Genomic DNA, 16,189 nt, shown 5'->3' with positions numbered 1-16,189 from the left:
TGTTGCGCTTGTCGCGACAGCGTGCCCAATCACTTACTTTCCGACGGACGAGGGCCCTGCCTGGGTTGCGAGTTCCGTGACAGCGTTCGCCGCTTGTTTGATAACTACCAAAAAGTTTCATATCTACCAAAAACGCAACAAGACAAAGGAATCTCTTCCAAGATTAAGGTATAGTTCACGTAAGAAAGTGTCAAAATGGACACGAAATTATTTGGAACTTGGATGAGCTGTGTAAATCCTTTTTGGTAAAACATGGATGGTTTTATGTTTAGGTGCTAAAAGCAATATATTATATTGCTTTTAAAACGAAATTGTACTGACAAAACAACTGTATAACATTGTACTGACACAACCCATCCTTCTGTTGCCTTGGTAGTGGTGTCAGTGAACAGATGTCCTCAAAATAACACTTCAAATACAATTCATGAGAAATTTTATTGTAATTTACAATATGAATTTTGGGGATGCTATATACTATTGGAATGTAAAAGACAGCATTTACTTGATAGGATAGGGTCTAAAATATTCTATGTTATGGAGCTGAAGTGGCAGAAGCAATGCTAGAAGATCTCCACATAATTGATGTTCCCCATTCATCTGTAAAATCGAAAATGAAAATCAATATTCATTAGCAAATATGACCAGGTGTACTTTATTACTACTACAGCGTGCGGAAACAACTTTTTTTTTCAAGCAAAACCCCTTTAAAAAAGGAAGTTGTTTGGCCGCACGCAGTATAAGCCAATTTTATCCTAATTTCTACATTTTATGGCGTATTAAAATCTAATATAACTTGTTTTCCACCAAATGACAGTGTTGAGTTCCTCTTCTGAATTTGCATTAAGTTCTCAGATGCCATGAACATTAAAACCCACAATTGCATTGAAACCACGATTAATAAAATTAAATTAAACAACGTAGGTGCGTGCAGCGTGATCTTACTAACAAACCTTGCTGGCAGCTTTAGCACACTCAGCGAGAAATGGACGCTAAATATTACTTCGCGAATGTGTAAGTTAAATAAATATATAACCCAAAAAGAATACTGACTAAGTTAAGAACGGTTGGATAAATAATATGGCTGTTGTTGGGATTTGTTTTAAAAAAGTGTGGCTGGGCCTTCTGCTCACATATATTTCAGACTACACCGGACGGAATACATTGAGGGCAGCAACTTGTCCAAGTACGATTTTCAAAACAGCGCCGTTGCCATGACAAAGACAAGGACCTAGGACTTCTTGAGCACATAGACTGCTCCTAAAATCGGACAATACTACTTTATGACGATTCTTTGAAAATTCATTGATATTAATGTTGTATTCGAAAAAACAAATTTGTTTGCCGCAGTCTTAGCTAATTGATAATTAATTACACTAAAAGTCTACTCAATTGGATCGTGGTTTTGCGTTGGAAATTTTCCGCTCGTGACGTATTCCACATTTCCGATGACATAAACGGTTTAACGCTTATACGAGTACACGGAGTTAATCACCTGACACTTTTATTTTTAACGTCAAATTACGTGGATCAAATGTGTTCATCAAAGTTCTCAATTTATTTTGTATCCACGTCAACCTTGTTTTCATTTATAAATTGAATTTCATATTCAAATTAGATAGCAGAACTATTATCATCGGCATGAAGGCTAATGAATGGGACCTCCTTTCACCGCGCGTTTCGAAAGATTATTTATACTTGAACCCATTAAATTTTGCATGCTCGTAGTCTTCAAATCTTGACGTGCGGAGAGAGTATAGAAAATGCCGTTCCTCAAGCACGCCATACTGTTTATTTGAAATCCTATATTTGTTGACGCTGTTGCCATGGACATGCAACAGGGAGCAATAACAAACAAGTAAAACGATTATACATTCTTCCGTGACATAGACTTCAACCGGACAGTCACTATCTACTAATATATAGTATGTATTTGCTCATGCTTGGCATATACTTACGATTGATTATAACATGGTCATATTCAATATTCACTGACACATCTGGTGGCGGCATAACATGGTGCTCTAACACAAACTATTCCGGTCCTCTCACACTTTTCATACCATTTGCATTCGTTGTCACCACATTGATGATTTCCACGACCTGAAAGAGAAACAGTGGAGTAATTTTAAGTGAAAAACTAAAATTCATTACGACTTTTCTACAGTATTAGAAATAACCACGTTAAATCAATGTTTACTCGTAGGTACACTCATAGGTAACGGAAAACTACTATCATTGTTATATATCCCCTAATGATGTCAATTTTAATTACTTTGGCAATTAAAAAAATGTTTCATTGATAAGTTAGATGCTATAACACCAATAAAACTAATGTAAATATTTTTGTAGATCTGAAGAGTGATATATATTTTTTTACGATCGTTTTAATCGGCAATCTATATGCACTAAATAAGTTACCTAACTTTGGGAGTGTATGCATTTTCATGGACGAATCTGTCGGCAACAGGTACGAAGTCCAGAATGCAACCGAAAAGATTTTTTTAACCTATTTTTTAATTGAAGTTGGCGGTTGTCTTCCCTGCCTTAAATATTCCATCTTCCTCGCTGAGCTATTCCACATTGAAATGTACTTACTCCAAAATATTAATTTGTCCAAATCTTAGTGAGCGTGATTTTCATTGAATATATAATGTATTTTTAACTGAAAAATAAATATAATTTAAAATTGATGGAACAATTGCAATTGACAATTTTTCCGAGCGGTGAATCTTGAAATTAGGCATTAGTTTGGGGCACGACAGCTCAAAACCATAGTAATAATACAATTAAACGTAACACCCAAAAGCATTGGCCACAATACATTACACGTAAATTGTATTTTCATGGGATCCGAAACCAAGTATATATATATATATATATATATATATATATATATATATATATATATATATATATATATATATATATATATATATATGCAACCATCACCAAGCAGTCACTATGTTCGAAGTTCCCTTACGAGGGAAACAACAAATCATTTATTGTGCTCGAATTATTTTTCGAGTGAATTGCAACTTTGGGATTGCACATATTGGTGCACTAATAATTGACGACTCCGAGTGAATATCTTGTCTCTTTCAGAAAATACCCAATCAGAGGGTGGAGCGATATTCATTTTCCAATATTTAACGCGGGCATACTGGGTAGGTCTGTTCAAAAAGTATCACAAATTTTGTGTTTTTTCAAAAATTATTTATTTGTTCATGAATATCTATTTAGTCCCCTTCGAAGTAATCCCCATTAGATATTATACACTTGTGCCAACGTTTTTTCAAATCCTCGAAGCACTTCAAAAAATCATATTTTTGTGATCTTGTTCAGCTCCTCCTTCGATGCAGTCTTTACCTCGTCAATCGTAGGTTAGCGTCGTCCTTTCATGGGACTCTTCAGTTTCGGGAACAAGAAAATGTCACTGGGGGCCACATCTGGGGAATACAGTGGTTGCGGTATCATTAGTGTGTTGTTAGTGGCCGAAAATTCGCGCACATGTAACGATGTGTGAGTATGGGCGTTGCCATGGTGCAAAAGACAATTTTTGTTCTTCTGCAAATCCCGGCGTCTGTGGTGGATTGCTTCGCGCAAATAGCGCATAACTTGCAGGTAATATTCCATATTTGCCGTCCTACCAAATGACAAGAACTCATGATCCCTGCAATCGATGATAACTGTAAGCAAAACTTTCACATTCGAACGAACTTGACGCGTTTTTTTCAGTCTTGGCTCGTGCTGCAGCTTCCATTGGGATGATTGGGAGTTTCCACGTCATAACCATACACCCATGATTCGTCACCAGTTATGACCCTCTAGAGTAAATTGGGGTCGTCGCGGACAGAGTCCAACGCAAATCCATTACCAATGTTAATGCGTTGCTGTTTTTGGTCGTAATTGAGCAATTTTGGTACGAATTTCGTGGCGACTCGTGTCATGGCCAAATCATTGGTAAAAATCGAATGGCACGAGTAAATCGAAATTTTTAGGTCCTCAGCAACGTCTCTAACAGCCGTTACGGTATTGGCCCATACTATTTTCTTCACTTCATCAATGCTTTCTTCTGTTGTTGACGTGCTCAGGCGTCCGGCATGCTCTTCGTCGTTCACATCTTCTCGGCCCTCTGAGAACATTTTGTACAACCGATAAACGTTGCTTCGGTCCAAGGTAGCTTCTCCACATGCCACAGTCAACATTCGGAATGCGCCCACGCACTCAATTTCGTTTTTCACACAAACTTTGATACAGATTCTTTGATCCATTTTTTGGAACAGACAAAAATCGAAGACAAGCCAAAACACGTCCAAGCAAAACAGCTGGCAACAATCAACTGAACATCCAAAATGGCCAAAAAGTTCGACATAAGTCCCAACACAATGACTCAAAAAAATCGAAAATCAAATTTACGTAACCGGCGAAAATTCAAAATTCGCGATACATTTTGAAAAGACCTCGTGCATATATAAATTAAGGAAAAACCTAAACATACACAAATAGTCAAAGTAAATTACAGTGGAGAAAGAGAATAATGAGATAAAGAAAGTCTAAGCAAAGAATGAGGTTTGTGAGAAATGCTACGGAGAGCGTGGCATTGCTCACCTATTTAAAACCCACGCAGGACTAAACCCGCTAAGATAAGGGCCGTCTGAAAAACCTGAAAAAACCCTAATAATATATATATATATATAAATAAAATATGTATATGCATCTTACACACACACACACACACACACATACATATATATATATATATATACTATATATATATATATATATATATATATATATATATATATATATATAATTATATATATACACACACACACATTTTAATGCTTATTTTTCACTTAGTGCGTACACATATTATTATGTCACAGAAACAGAAATGAAGAAATTACTAACAATAATCACACCTAGAAAGTAATGAGAATTACAACATTTAACCTATACATAATGATGCAAGATCCTACTACTTGAAGTGACAAAAGAGAAAGTAGAAAAGATTGAAGAGGTGTTTTAGAAGAGAGAAAATTACAGGGAAGGCTATAAAAACTTTAAATTTATAACCTTTCAATGCCCCCTTTCAAAGAAGTCTACCGGTCAAGGTAGCTTTTCGATAAATCCGCTGACTAATATGTATTAATATCATTGGTAATCTACATCCATGTTGAGAGATCCGAAAATATATGCTTCAAATCACTGCATTAATTCTAATTTCACTTTAATTAAAAACATACAAAGTTTCAACTATGCCAGTGTGCTCTTTTTTTCAGCACAAACACGCAATTGAAGTGATCACTTCAATAGGGTAAAACGCTTCCGTCAAACCTAAATTCCCCATTTTTCTTTTCTTTCAGAATAATATGCTTGCGTATAAAATAAAAGCCAATAATATGCAAAGTAAGGTGCGAGAGGGGTTCATATCTTACGGATTGTTACAAGGTGGGATCTTATAGATCCTTAAAAAATCCTAAAATATCCTTTACTTCTACATGTACATCAACTTAATACCCCGCAAGCCGCCGCATGGGCGTTTAGGCAGGGGGTGTTAGGGCACCACCCGTAATTAAGCAAAATAAACCGCATGCAAAAACCACAAATTCATACAGTCCACAAACAAAACATGATTAGCATTCATGCAAAAACCCCCTTACCCCAAACATATGCAAACACACAAAACCACCAACTAACATACACGCGCACCTACAGATATACCTGATGTCTTTGCAATGTTTAATTTTGCTCCGACTTGTAAATTAAATGTTTTTTAATGTTTCTACAATTACTTCGGTTTCTTAATATTATGATTTCTGATTGTTCGGGGAAAGAATGAGTATTTGTACCTATATGTACTGTAAAATAAGGGATCTCCTTTATTTTATCTTTATGGTCTGATCTACCACCTTAGTAGTCTGGGGTCATTATAATTCCTTTAGTGTCATCGTTGAACTCGTTTGTTCTGAACCTTTCTAATAGTTAAATTCTAGCTTGTTCTCTTCGTATCTCTTTTAGTAATTCGCGTAGAGTAATCCGTTGCTTCAAGCAGCCCATTCGAGAACAGAAACTCCGAGGCACGACAACTCTGGGCATCTCAGGATAACAACACGCGCATTAAAACCAAGGGACTAGACTTTTTTTTGGAACGTGCCACTGACGAATGCTAGTATCATCTGACCGAAAGATTTTTCATTGCAATAACTTAAAAGGAATAGTTAACCATTAAAAATTTACCGATACATCTGGCCGATCCTTGTGCGGACACCGCGATCAGCAATAGCGAGACGAAAAGGATTGTTTTCAACTCCATTCCCGCGAATCTCAAGGAACACTGAACGCGTGGCTTACTAGTTCAACCACATAAATCCTCTTAGCACTGTTTTATCCCTTATTTCCCCATCTCTGTACGTGTTGGAATGTCGTACTATCAGTTCACTTGGGTTGAGATACCTCACTCTTAAAGGTGCCTGCGTGCCAACTGGGCACAGAATGTATCCTAAAGCATCACCTTTCCCCTAATCCTTAGGGGTGCGCGTGACTTCGTGCAAAGTATTGGGGACATGCGCGCGTTGTGCGTTCGCTACACGGTGTGCTACTTAGACGCTTTTGCGATAACACGCCACCTTGGAGAATGCGACTGCCCAGGTATTTCTGGGACGCCAAAGCGCACGGCTTACTACTTCATAGAACACGGACGGATTTTTTAACTCAGAGAATTACGACGCAGACGCCATTTTGATATCCTGGAGGAGTAACCATGGGGAGCATGATTGTACGAGTTGGGTATGCGAAATAAATGATGCATTGATGAGGGGGATATAAAACTGTAGTAATGGCTAGGAAATTTAAAAATGAAGCTGTAACTCAGCTGTAACAGCACAATTGAAAAACGCCTCCGTTAACCATGGGAAACTGCGACCATAGATCTTCCTTAAAAATCAAGGAATTAACTGCAGGGAATGGATAAGGGCGAAAATGTATGTTTTTTAAAAGGTTTATGATATTTATATATGCGCTATAATTACGACTGGAGTTCTAAACATGTGCCATTGCAAAGGTATGCTACAACAACCGACCAATTACAGCAAACTGGTGACCAACTGTTGCGCGCACAAGGCAAAGCGTTTTGGTTGTACTTTTGCTGCCAGGTCAAAAGCATCATAGGCGGACTCTATTGGGTTTAGATGTTAATACAGGATGGCTCGTCAAATTCAGTTATTCTTCCATGTTTGGTCAATAATTCCACCCTTGTTTCATAAGACAGTTATGCCCTTCAAAATATTAGTTAGCCGGTGTGATCTTCCACTTCTAAAGAAGTATGAAATGGAATGGCCTGCTTCAAAGTTGACCCTAAGTTGACTAAAATAAAATCCGTTCTGCAGCAGGAAGAGTGGGAGTAAATATAGAAGGAGGAAAACTTTAATTAATCGATAAGTAATTTTTCGTTTTCAGGTTCGATAATTTAAAAAAAAATCACTTTGCGTTTAAGCTGACGATTTTAGGAATTTGCTGGGTTGTTTGATAAAAATAACGAGAATGATTACTGTAAGAGGGTAGGCTGAAAAGTAATGCACACATGCTTGTAGACCACTAACGAAATGACCTTCAGAAGCACACCTGGTGGCATGTGGAGGTAATATTCCCCCTTAACACGCATCCTTAGGTTTGAGGTCGTTTCATTCATTCAGTGTATTTTGAGAAGCGGAAGTATGGAGACGTGTTCTAGAGCTATGTGAACGCGAGTTAAACAGCTTGTTTATATCGAATTTGTAACTGCTGAAAAAGTGACTCCTACTGAGATTCATCGTCATTTAAGGGCTGTTTGTGGTGACGATGCTGTTGATAGGTCTACGGTAAATCGATGGGTAGTAAAATGTCGTGGTTGCGAGCCTGGAAAAGCCATAATTGTTGATGAAACACGCAGCGGACGTCCGATCACTGCCGCAGACGATAAACATCGCAAACTCGTCAAATATTTTATTCAAAATGACCGGCGAATCACTCAAAAGCGTATCCCAAACCATATTGGTCGAGTTAGTCGTGTAAAAAGGCAGCCTGGCGCCAACGTAATCTTGCAACATGACAACGCTCGTCCACACACCTCGCGAGCAACTGGAGAGGCTCTGCGAAACCTGCAATTTGAACCAATTCCACGCCCTCCTTATTCCTCCGATCTTGCGCCTTGCGATTTTAATTTTTTTCCTCCATTCAAGAGACACCTCAAGGGTAATCATTACACCTCGGATGATGAGGTGAAGGCAGTTGTCAAGTCCTGGATTCGAGAAAAGTCGGAAGAGTTTTTCAGTGACGGAATGAAAAAAATTGTTACACTTTGGGAGAAATGTGTTAGCCTTAATACGGTGACTTATGTTGTTCAATGAACGTATGATTTAGAAACATAGGAATTGTACTTTAATGCACTTGCTATTTGTTTTTGTTCGCGCTCTACAATCAGGTATGCATTACTTTCCAGCCCACCCTCGCATTTGATTAAACTATCGATATAATAAAAACAGATAGGCATAGCATATTAACCAAGAAAGTTCTAGACTAAATTACTATTAAGAAACGATATTTCGAACGTTTTACTCTCTCTGGTTGAAAGCTTCTTCAAATTAAAGTTGGCATTCGATTTCGGATTGGGCGAAAACTCTTTTGGATATGGATGTTGATGCGGATGAGATGATGTGTGTGGCATATTTTAAAATCAGATTTGATCTCTGGATTCCTTTGAATGAAACCCAAAAGAGAAATGAAGAGAACAAGTGAAGAGAGGGGTGCGTGCTCACCAAGGTTGCGCTTATCACGTTTCTCCTGTACAAACTGCTGCGTCACACCGGAAGGAAAAAATAAGTTGGAAGAAACACCAAGGGAAATGGTCATCGTCAATTTCCGTGCGATTTTAATTAAATAACTCGTGACATTTAATTTGAAGTTATCCGTTTTCTTAAATGCCGTTTCTGTGGCTCTCAGCGCGCCTCCGATTCCTTCCTGCCTACATGATTTGAAAATGAATTAAAATGATTTGAAAAAGATAAATGCCTTTCATTTATTAGCTCTTAGGATTCCATGGAGTTTACCAATAGACTTTCTATCCATTTTTTGGGTCGTCAACGCGTAATTTGGCAACAATTTCTCTGGAGTTCCAACCAGCGTCTTCAAGTCGCAAGGTGTTGGATTGAATGTTTGGCCGTCTTTACATCGGGTATACCGCGAACTTGCTGCTTTCTGATTGGCTCGTTCTCGAAGACTCTCATCCATCGTTTCTATTAAGTAGTAGTAGTAATTATGTAGGGAGGTGACCGACAGTTAGCGCCATTTCCGCCATTAGGAATCGATGGGAAAGGATGAAGGGTGGAGAGAAGCCTGGCGTCGGCATTAGCCTGTACTCTTAACGAAAGGCGCCAAGGGGTCACATAGTGTTAACGGCCCATCCGACGGACGCCTTATTCACTCAAAGTGCTCTCCACCACAAAGTATCTCAAGAAGGGTTTAGGAAACCACTGAAAAAGATCTGCCGCATCTGGGAATCGAACCCTATGGGTGGGAGGCCAGCAGCAGGGAGCCACCACACCATCCCGTTCCCCTCTTCCCTATTGATGATTTTACGAGTTTTTGTCATATAGATTTTTTCCTTTATTAGTCTGAGATTATATGTTTTCCATTTAGCAATAATTTTTGTGGCGTCGAAAAGAATGACGTGACCGGGTTCACTGCAAGCCAATACGACAAAAGGAATCGATCGAAATCGCAAAAAACGCCCAAAAACATGAATGTAGAAGACGGATACTCTCTCCAAAGTATTTGGAAGAGAGTTCTTCGAGAAAGAGCCAATCAGAAATCAGCAGGTTCGCGATACGCCCTGTAAACGAATACGGTGAAAACTTCCATCCGATACCTGCGACTGGAGAGAAATGGATTGAGAGAGAGAAAGTCTTTGATTTGAATGGTTATATTTGTCGGATTTACGGGTAATTTACCTGAATTAGCCATGAATTTCTCATACTCACGCCCACAGATGGCAGGTTTTCATAGGCACGCAAGTCGTCGGCGACAAGGTGAAAGGATGCAGCCCCTTAAGTTGACGCAGCGAAGTCCCGGGCGACACCACTTCTCCCCGCAAAGAACACCGCGATGGCGTGCAACCTGGCCCCTGTGCCTTGGTGCTGAATGCCAGAACACGGAGACAGACAAACCCTTAAGATTCTCATGACGAAGTAAACGGATCAAATTTACAGTGATATGAAAACGTCTTTGCCCGCGCGGACTGTGGCTGAACAAGCGACAAATAACAGGCGTGAAATGCCGGAGTACCCTTATCCTTTCGTAACCTGAGTTGAAACTTGGCTGTTTTTACCCCCAAGCACCGCAAAAAAAACAAAAACTCGACCATTTAATCCATTTCCCTGGATTCAATATATCCGTGCAACTCCTTTAAACATGATTGTATCGCGAAGTGGTCAATGCGATCTCTTCATTTTATGCAGAAAATATTTAATCTTTTAAGTGAACAAAAGGGAAGACACGGTAGAAAAAAATACTGAGGCCAAAGTAAAGAGGCCAAAAGGAAAACCTTTGGAAGAGCGAGTGAGCGAGTGAATCTCTTATCAAAGGTGATGGAGACGAACAATGGAAATGAATGCTCCAAGGATCAACAAAGCCTTATCTATTTCAAACGATCACCAGACGATTAGAAGGGCGATCTATTTCTTCAACTTCGGTCGGTATCCTTTAAAATGAATTTCACAAAGAATGACAACGTTGGAAATCAGAAAGGACTGTGAAAAAAAAATAAAATGTATTCTAGTCCAGCCAGAGTGGTTGCCATCTTAGCAATGTTTACACGTCTCCAAGTGCCGTTCCGTGGTTGACGGACATAAATAGTCCGTGTCAAAATCCAATTGTTAAGCGGAAATGGAAAATTTCAAAATAGTACTCGTATATATTATTCTCAGTCGGGCTACATTTTTTTCAAATAGTTCATCAAAATAAAAATATACAAATAAAACTCATTAGTGCAAATTGTTCGCATAAAAATTTACTCTTGAAAAATTTGTTGATAACAATAACGCAAGTCCTCTTTTAACTTGAAGGGTACACTCTAAATTTTTCAATAAAAATATTCAATTCGTATATTTATTCACTCGCGCGGGGAGATTCTATCAAACCAATGTCCCCATACAGTGAAAAAGGTCATCATCAGCTGCAGTGGGTCTAGCGTAACTAAGGTAGAGATTTATTTCCGCCAACATATTAAAAAAACTTACCATAGTGAGATCGCCCTTCGCATGTTGTAAGAAGAAGCAAAGAGATGACAAGGAAAGCTTTCCAGATCATTTTTCAGAGCATCGGTCGATTCTTATACAAAAGGGAATAAACTGCCTTAGCCTTTCAGAATGGACCCTCAGTTAATGTTGTCCCACACTAGTGGGCCTCGAGATTTTTCCCGAACTTCCTGTTGTTGATTTACTTCCCCGGAAGCATTTAATTAAGTTTCCTCATTATTTTGTTTGAAATGTAATAGCTTCCTCTTTTTATCTAGCGGTTTTGTGGTTTCGCACAAAGTCACGTACGTGACTCCTTCACAGAAGTCATATGAAGGTTAAAATAATGAAACCGAGTTCATTAAAACTCACCTTTGTATGTCGGAAATATTGCACAATAGAGGGATATATATATATATATATATATATATATATATATATATATATATATATATATATATATATATATATATATATATATCTATCTATCTCTACATCCTTATTCAGTAGTGGAACATGATAATTTTTCATGTGAAATAACCCCAATTCTTTCCGATATAACTTATCAAATCCTAATCTTCCCTAATAGAATAGAGCTCTTCTTAGTCTAATTAACAGCTGTTCTCTCTTTAGGATAATTTTGCCAAAGCCTTCGATATAAAGCTTGAATTTCCGCTGTATACTGACCGAAGATTCGATTAACGGGGACGCCTGTAGACACCCTCAGCTTTACCTGAGCTGCGTGATTTTTCGGGTGCCATAACTTCCTGGAAAACCATAAGCGGCATAGGGAAAGTAACTGACCCCCTTATTGCCCTTATTACGAAGGCTCGTAATAAGGGCAATAAAGGGTCCCCTTCGTTGGGGAAATGACTACTATACTATACGACGTAGGTGAACTCTGCCCTCGCTCATCGAACCGGCATTTGGGTTTCGAAATGTGGTTTTCATAATACATATAGTATATATATATATATATATATATATATATATATATATATATTACATAGCATATATATAATATATATATATATATATATATATATATATATATATATATATATATGTATAGGCCAGTTCCTTTCCCTGTGCCGGTTATGGTTTCCCAGGAAGATCTGGTAACCGAAAAATCACATAGCTTGGGCGGAGCGGCAGGTGCCCTGAGACTTGCCCGGGAATCGAACCCGGGACCCTCTTGGTCATAGTCCAAAGCTCTACCCCCTGGACTACCGCGACCCAAACATAGTTTCATTTCTACATACATATATATATTATATATATATATATATAATATATATATATGTATATTTTTTTCAGAAAAATAAAAAAAAAATGTCTTGTATCTTTGTTAAGTCGGAAACTTTTCAGACCACTCTCGTGTGTGTGTATATATACACACACACATATGCATGCATGTATATCAATCAGATCAAAGCTACTGTAATGAGGGTGATACTATTTCACATCTACCTTCGAGATATGTCCGCGATTTCAATGATAGTCGAGACAAATCGTAGGACTCACGAGACGCTAATATCGAAGGGGCTCGCAGTTGAGTAGCGGTGGGCACGGCCCCCTGTAGCACTGTCGCAATGTTTTCACACAGCGCTCTCTCGGGCCACAGCGCTGCCTTCCACAGCGCTTGCCGTCCCCTGGAAAGAAACCATTTCGTGTAAATGGGCGACGACGCTCTCAGAAATAACTAATAGAACTTTTAGAAATCCCACTTCCATGGAATCCTTCAACTATGCATTTCATCATCAATCTCGATTGTGAACACTGAGTGAAAATTTCGTTGAAGAGATTGACATTAAAATATAATTATTTTTCATAACAGATTGAAATCATTTGTATTGGGGACAGTGGGTTTTTTTTATCATGACTTGAATAGCAGAAATACAATGCCTTCACAGTCGACAAGCATAACTTTGCAAATATTCAAATGCTTAATCGTATAGTGACGTCTCGGGGAAAATATTGATTATAACGATATATTTGTAGTTTACAACACGAGATTAATGGTAGTTTCGAGATTTATTTGTGCACACATTTCGATTTATTCACGCTCAAAACCCGCAAAGTCCTTGCTTTTGCTTTGGGGGGGGGGGGGGTTCGGGGTCCGAAAAGAAGCTGCGAAATGAAAAAAGTGAATGACACTATTTTTCACCCGTCCACAATTTCGTGTCGGTATTTCCATGCCCTACTTCTTTCCAATAAACATCTTATAAGAAGACAATAGTATCATAATGTGTATCAATACAATGAAATAGAATTATTTCGCTTGGTATAACGAACAGCACTTGCTCCGGGGACAGATTTTAGAACATTGTTGACGTTTTCATCTAATTGTCCCGATATACGCGTTTATAAACCATTAATTCCTTGCTTTTCTCTGTCGAGCATAAAAATCCTAAGAAGGACACCAGAAAATGGTTTGATTAGAAGGTGTAAATTAGATTAAATCTAAGGCTGCATATAGGATATTCCCGCAGCCGGTCATCAATGTTCGATTGTCCCTCGCGATGGACACAGGAGTATTACACTTCAATTTCATTACATGCGCAAATGTCCCAGGGAATTATCCTGACTTGGCCAGCTCAAGTCACCCTTGCCGACTCGAGAGCCTCATTCAGACGTCGTGGGTGCGTGGCCATGTCTGCGTGGCACATTACATAAGCGGCCGAACCAGGATTTCAAACTTAGATTTAATTGAAAAGGTTCACGTAATTCGCCGATAGATGAGGCAATCACACTTAGAGAGTGAATTTCTCTTGATCCGAATGTAAAATAATTGAAACAAATATTGATGACGGTTATAAAAAGCTTAACTCACTGAATCACGTAAAAAATAATAATTAGGCCATTAATTAAAAATGCCAACTGTGAGTGATTTCTAATGCGAAACCAGACCAAAAACAAAACCTCCATGCTGGACCAAACGGATTAAATATGTCATAAAATAACAAGCAATCACCCAAGTCATCTTAACATGCAAAGGAAGAAATATTAAAATAAAACACTTACTTGAGCCGGCAGCCACGGCAAACAGAAGAAGAAGAAAGCAGAAGACTGCTCTGAAGTTCATTTTCTTCTCGATGTAAGACAAGTTGTGTCACCTGAGGTTCTTCCAACCTTTTATATACTACTTGGTCCTAGTTCGTGATTCTTTTGATTGTCCTTTCCATTATCCTTCGCCTTACTCCGAAAATCATTCGATTTTTCCTTCCTGTGTACGCTTTCTAGGAACTTGTACATTATTATCGACTCCGAGCAGTCCAAGGGGAACCACCGCGTCGAAGCACTTAGGTGCGTCACGCGAGCTCCTTGGTCGGTTCCTCAATGTATTTACTGTTCAGAGATTTCCTTGAGGTGAACGAAGCGCTTAGGTACACATTTCGGAAGTTCGCTAACGATTGCGATTGCGCAGGCGTGGAAATTCCGATCGAATCCCGGACAATCAGCGAAGCAGGCTGAAAACGTTTGACGGCAGAAAGGCGTGGATTGCAGATTGCGGAGATTCGTACCATGAGGGCGCAGCGACTCCGGACGCCGAGTGTCCTCAAAAACGGCAGAGTTCTCGCGATTGTCGTTACTGCAATGAGGATTGCACATGTCACCAAAAAAGGTGGACCGTACGGGGTGCGTTCCGAAAGTATTGCAATTAAATTTTCCGTATCACTCCTATTGTTTGGAGTGGTATCGAACTACTTGATGTAGGTGGGGGGGGGAGTTAAGCTTTGCCGCACAATTGCGGTCTCAGTGCTCTCTAAGCTGTGGAAGTGGCTCAACGTCAGTTATTGTAAACCCCTGCGCGTCGACCGTGCCACGAAAAACATGGAATCGACGATCGAGCAACGTTACGCGATTACTAAGTTTTTTGCTAAACTGAAAAAATCTCTTAAGGCTTTCGGGGAATCTGCTCTACCTTACTCACAACATTTGAGGTGGTCAAAGGCCTTCAAGGAGGGCCTGGAAAAGGTTCACGACGAACAACGCTCTGGGCGGCCGTCAGCCAGCGAAACCGACAACAATGTGGCACGTGTTCGACAATTGTTGGACTCTGACTGTCGATTGAGTATCAAGATGGATGTCAATGAACTGAACCTGTCATCTACTGTTGTGTTTCGCATTGTTACAGAATATTTAGCGATGAGGAAGAGTGTGCGCCAACCTCGTGCCCAAGGTGTTTGCAACAACGCGCTCAGTCCAATCATCCGTGACGAAGACCTTGCGAGACGCCTTCCAGGGCGCGTACCTGTCACTGGATAAAATCCTCATCCTCATCATCTCACCACAGATTTTGCCTTTATAAGATTAATATGATTCCACTCCTGATCTCTTTAAGGTTGTCGCTGAGAAAAGTATCTGCCTCCTCAAAAAACTGCACGACAGTGTCAAAGATATTAGAAGCGCCTTACACAATTGCCTTTTGATAGCAAACGATCTTCCCGTGTGTACAAATAACAAACGTTTGAAACCTCCGTCGTTCTCATCACACAACTCTCGAAAGAGTCGTTCATTAAGAGCATGGGCTTTGATTTATTTAACCACTGTAATTACAATGTTTAAGGACTTGTCAAGGCGATCACTCAGTATTTTTGCCACCAGATAATGTCGGTGAATCACACAATGAATTGCAAAACCATTTGGTTGATATTCTCTCAAGTATGCAATACAACCACGGCGACAGCCAGTCATTGACGGAGCTCCGTCTGTCGCAACAGCAAGTATGTCAGAAAGTGGAATTTTTTTTATCCCTGAAGAACTGCTCTACGGTACGACATATTGACTCCCCTTTAGTGTCAGTTTCTAATTGCCCGGCAAACAACTAATCTTAAGGTAGATTTTCATCTTTAATAAAGCGTACGTAAGTCAGAACCCAAGATTCATTACCTGACCAAGTTGGCTCGTCCAATGGT

At 39.3% G+C, this 16,189-nt stretch overlaps 1 long non-coding RNA gene across 7 annotated transcripts; it reads right to left on the bottom strand.

The window, feature by feature from the left end:
- Positions 1–428: 428 nt before the first annotated feature.
- Positions 429–14,405, bottom strand: LOC139687902 (uncharacterized). Of its 7 annotated transcripts, XR_011700684.1 has the most exons (5): positions 14,295–14,405; positions 12,741–12,922; positions 10,017–10,172; positions 1,956–2,100; positions 429–597 (listed from the first exon to the last, which is right to left on the bottom strand). It is a non-coding gene; the product is annotated as an uncharacterized lncRNA (long non-coding RNA). The 7 variants fall into 7 exon arrangements; XR_011700688.1 differs by lacking the exon at positions 10,017–10,172 and having other exon boundaries at positions 14,295–14,401; XR_011700685.1 differs by lacking the exons at positions 12,741–12,922; positions 14,295–14,405 and adding an exon at positions 11,274–11,402 and having other exon boundaries at positions 9,987–10,172.
- Positions 14,406–16,189: the final 1,784 nt, after the last annotated feature.

The sequence above is a fragment of the Hetaerina americana genome, unplaced genomic scaffold (assembly GCF_022747635.1).
Source record: "Hetaerina americana unplaced genomic scaffold, ioHetAmer1.1.p SCAF_2, whole genome shotgun sequence".
Classification (NCBI taxonomy): Eukaryota; Metazoa; Arthropoda; class Insecta; order Odonata; family Calopterygidae; genus Hetaerina; species Hetaerina americana.
This window is presented reverse-complemented; position numbering and strand designations above follow the sequence as displayed.